The sequence below is a fragment of the Danio rerio genome, chromosome 10 (assembly GCF_052040795.2).
Source record: "Danio rerio strain M-AB ecotype USA chromosome 10, GRCz13ab, whole genome shotgun sequence".
NCBI classification, from domain to species: Eukaryota; Metazoa; Chordata; class Actinopteri; order Cypriniformes; family Danionidae; genus Danio; species Danio rerio.
In genome coordinates this window covers 12,691,490-12,696,485 of record NC_141030.1, presented here as the reverse complement: position 1 = coordinate 12,696,485, position 4,996 = coordinate 12,691,490, and the positions used below count along the sequence as shown (strand labels likewise).

Genomic DNA, 4,996 nt, shown 5'->3' with positions numbered 1-4,996 from the left:
CGTTGAAAATGAGCTTATCTCAGCCAGCAGAGAGGTCAAATCACAGTAATGCAAACTCAGTCAGAGAAATAGATTTTCACTTGCAACTTGCTTTAACATGTTTAACAGTGCATGAATTGTTGTCTAAAACAAAAAAGAATGATGCATTTTATGGCTGGATCTGTTTTTATCACTTTCTGAATTGGACGTTGAAAATGAGCTTATCTCAGCCAGCAGAGAGGTCAAATCACAGTAATGCAAACTCAGTCAGAGACATAGATTTTCACTTGCAACTTGCTTTAACATGTTTAACAGTGCATGAATTGTTGTCTAAAACAAAAAAGAATGATGCATTTTATGGCTGGATCACTTTCTGAATTGGACGTTGAAAATGAGATTATCTCAGCCAGCAGAGAGGTCAAATCACAGTATTGCAAACTCAGTCAGAGACATAGATTTTCACTTGCAACTTGCTTTAACATGTTTAACAGTGCATGAATTGTTGTCTAAAACAAAAAAGAATGATGCATTTTATGGCTGGATCTCTTTTTATCACTTTCTTAATTGGACGTTGAAAATGAGCTTATCTCAGCCAGCAGAGAGGTCAAATCACAGTAATGCAAACTCAGTCAGAGACATAGATTTTCACTTGCAACTTGCTTTAACATGTTTAACAGTGCATGAATTGTTGTCTAAAACAAAAAAGAATGATGCATTTTATGGCTGGATCACTTTCTGAATTGGACGTTGAAAATGAGATTATCTCAGCCAGCAGAGAGGTCAAATCACAGTAATGCAAACTCAGTCAGAGACATAGATTTTCACTTGCAACTTGCTTTAACATGTTTAACAGTGCATGAATTATTGTCTAAAACAAAAAAGAATGATGCATTTTATGGCTGGATCTGTTTTTATCACTTTCTGAATTGGACGTTGAAAATGAGCTTATCTCAGCCAGCAGAGAGGTCAAATCACAGTAATGCAAACTCAGTCAGAGACATAGATTTTCACTTGCAACTTGCTTTAACAAGTTTAACAGTGCATGAATTGTTGTCTAAAACAAAAAAGAATGATGCATTTTATGGCTGGATCTGTTTTATCACTTTCTGAATTGGACGTTGAAAATGAGCTTATCTCAGCCAGCAGAGAGGTCAAATCACAGTAATGCAAACTCAGTCAGAGACATAGATTTTTACTTGCAACTTGCTTTAACATGTTTAACAGTGCATTAATTGTTGTCTAAAACAAAAAAGAATGATGCATTTTATGGCTGGATCTGTTTTTATCACTTTCTGAATTGGACGTTGAAAATGAGCTTATCTCAGCCAGCAGAGAGGTCAAATCACAGTAATGCAAACTCAGTCAGAGACATAGATTTTCACTTGCAACTTGCTTTAACATGTTTAACAGTGCATGAATTGTTGTCTAAAACAAAAAAGAATGATGCATTTTATGGCTGGATCACTTTCTGAATTGGACGTTGAAAATGAGATTATCTCAGCCAGCAGAGAGGTCAAATCACAGTAATGCAAACTCAGTCAGAGACATAGATTTTTACTTGCAACTTGCTTTAACATGTTTAACAGTGCATGAATTGTTGTCTAAAACAAAAAAGAATGATGCATTTTATGGCTGGATCTGTTTTTATCACTTTCTGAATTGGACGTTGAAAATGAGCTTATCTCAGCCAGCAGAGAGGTCAAATCACAGTAATGCAAACTCAGTCAGAGACATAGATTTTCACCTGCAACTTGCTTTAACATGTTTACAAGTGCATGAAATGTTGTCTAAAACAAAAAAGAATGATGCATTGTATGGCTGGATCTGTTTTATCACTTTCTGAATTGGACGTTGAAAATGAGCTTATCTCAGCCAGCATAGAGGTCAAATCACAGTAATGCAAACTCAGTCAGAGACATAGATTTTCACTTGCAACTTGCTTTAACATGTTTAACAGTGCATGAATTGTTGTCTAAAACAAAAAAGAATGATGCATTTTATGGCTGGATCCTTTTTTCACTTTCTGAATTGGACGTTGAAAATGAGCTTATCTCAGCCAGCAGAGAGGTCAAATCACAGTAATGCAAACTCAGTCAGAGACATAGATATTCACTTGCAACTTGCTTTAACATGTTTAACAGTGCATGAATTGTTGTCTAAAACAAAAAAGAATGATGCATTTTATGGCTGGATCACTTTCTGAATTGGACGTTGAAAATGAGCTTATCTCAGCCAGCAGAGAGGTCAAATCACAGTAATGCAAACTCAGTCAGAGACATAGATTTTCACTTGCAACTTGCTTTAACATGTTTAACAGTGCATGAATTGTTGTCTAAAACAAAAAAGAATGATGCATTTTATGGCTGGATCACTTTCTGAATTGGACTTTGAAAATGAGCTTATCTCAGCCAGCAGAGAGGTCAAATCACAGTAATGCAAACTCAGTCAGAGACATAGATTTTCACTTGCAACTTGCTTTAACATGTTTAACAGTGCATGAATTGTTGTCTAAAACAAAAAAGAATGATGCATTTTATGGCTGGATCTGTTTTTATCACTTTCTGAATTGGACGTTGAAAATGAGCTTATCTCAGCCAGCAGAGAGGTCAAATCACAGTAATGCAAACTCAGTCAGAGACATAGATTTTCACTTGCAACTTGCTTTAACATGTTTAACAGTGCATGAATTGTTGTCTAAAACAAAAAAGAATGATGCATTTTATTGCTGGATCTGTTTTATCACTTTCTGAATTGGACGTTGAAAATGAGCTTATCTCAGCCAGCAGAGAGGTCAAATCACAGTAATGCAAACTCAGTCAGAGACATAGATTTTCACTTGCAACTTGCTTTAACATGTTTAACAGTGCATGAATTGTTGTCTAAAACAAAAAAGAATGATGCATTTTATGGCTGGATCTGTTTTTATCACTTTCTGAATTGGACGTTGAAAATGAGCTTATCTCAGCCAGCAGAGAGGTCAAATCACAGTAATGCAAACTCAGTCAGAGACATAGATTTTCACTTGCAACTTGCTTTAACATGTTTAACAGTGCATGAATTGTTGTCTAAAACAAAAAAGAATGATGCATTTTATGGCTGGATCACTTTCTGAATTGGACGTTGAAAATGAGATTATCTCAGCCAGCAGAGAGGTCAAATCACAGTATTGCAAACTCAGTCAGAGACATAGATTTTCACTTGCAACTTGCTTTAACATGTTTAACAGTGCATGAATTGTTGTCTAAAACAAAAAAGAATGATGCATTTTATGGCTGGATCTCTTTTTATCACTTTCTTAATTGGACGTTGAAAATGAGCTTATCTCAGCCAGCAGAGAGGTCAAATCACAGTAATGCAAACTCAGTCAGAGACATAGATTTTCACTTGCAACTTGCTTTAACATGTTTAACAGTGCATGAATTGTTGTCTAAAACAAAAAAGAATGATGCATTTTATGGCTGGATCACTTTCTGAATTGGACGTTGAAAATGAGATTATCTCAGCCAGCAGAGAGGTCAAATCACAGTAATGCAAACTCAGTCAGAGACATAGATTTTCACTTGCAACTTGCTTTAACATGTTTAACAGTGCATGAATTGTTGTCTAAAACAAAAAAGAATGATGCATTTTATGGCTGGATCTCTTTTTATCACTTTCTGAATTGGACGTTGAAAATGAGCTTATCTCAGCCAGCAGAGAGGTCAAATCACAGTAATGCAAACTCAGTCAGAGACATAGATTTTCACTTGCAACTTGCTTTAACATGTTTAACAGTGCATGAATTGTTGTCTAAAACAAAAAAAATGATGCATTTTATTGCTGGATCTGTTTTATCACTTTCTGAATTGGACGTTGAAAATGAGCTTATCTCAGCCAGCAGAGAGGTCAAATCACAGTAATGCAAACTCAGTCAGAGACATAGATTTTCACTTGCAACTTGCTTTAACATGTTTAACAGTGCATGAATTATTGTCTAAAACAAAAAAGAATGATGCATTTTATGGCTGGATCTGTTTTTATCACTTTCTGAATTGGACGTTGAAAATGAGCTTATCTCAGCCAGCAGAGAGGTCAAATCACAGTAATGCAAACTCAGTCAGAGACATAGATTTTCACTTGCAACTTGCTTTAACAAGTTTAACAGTGCATGAATTGTTGTCTAAAACAAAAAAGAATGATGCATTTTATGGCTGGATCTGTTTTATCACTTTCTGAATTGGACGTTGAAAATGAGCTTATCTCAGCCAGCAGAGAGGTCAAATCACAGTAATGCAAACTCAGTCAGAGACATAGATTTTTACTTGCAACTTGCTTTAACATGTTTAACAGTGCATGAATTGTTGTCTAAAACAAAAAAGAATGATGCATTTTATGGCTGGATCTGTTTTTATCACTTTCTGAATTGGACGTTGAAAATTAGCTCATCTCAGCCAGCAGAGAGGTCAAATCACAGTAATGCAAACTCAGTCAGAGACATAGATTTTCACTTGCAACTTGCTTTAACATGTTTAACAGTGCATGAATTGTTGTCTAAAACAAAAAAGAATGATGCATTTTATGGCTGGATCACTTTCTGAATTGAACGTTGAAAATGAGCTTATCTCAGCCAGCAGAGAGGTCAAATCACAGTAATGCAAACTCAGTCAGAGACATAGATTTTCACCTGCAACTTGCTTTAACATGTTTACAAGTGCATGAAATGTTGTCTAAAACAAAAAAGAATGATGCATTGTATGGCTGGATCTGTTTTATCACTTTCTGAATTGGACGTTGAAAATGAGCTTATCTCAGCCAGCATAGAGGTCAAATCACAGTAATGCAAACTCAGTCAGAGACATAGATTTTCACTTGCAACTTGCTTTAACATGTTTAACAGTGCATGAATTGTTGTCTAAAACAAAAAAGAATGATGCATTTTATGGCTGGATCACTTTCTGAATTGGACGTTGAAAATGAGATTATCTCAGCCAGCAGAGAGGTCAAATCACAGTAATGCAAACTCAGTCAGAGACATAGA

General features: G+C 35.6%; 1 long non-coding RNA gene across 1 annotated transcript; it reads right to left on the bottom strand.

Annotated features, from left to right (window-relative positions):
* Nucleotides 1-740: 740 nt before the first annotated feature.
* LOC147841981 (uncharacterized) lies at nucleotides 741-4,140 on the bottom strand. The gene is made up of 3 exons (XR_015500862.1): nucleotides 3,817-4,140; nucleotides 1,631-2,725; nucleotides 741-1,447 (listed from the first exon to the last, which is right to left on the bottom strand). It is a non-coding gene; the product is annotated as an uncharacterized LOC147841981 (long non-coding RNA).
* Between the last annotated feature and the right edge of the window lie 856 nt (nucleotides 4,141-4,996).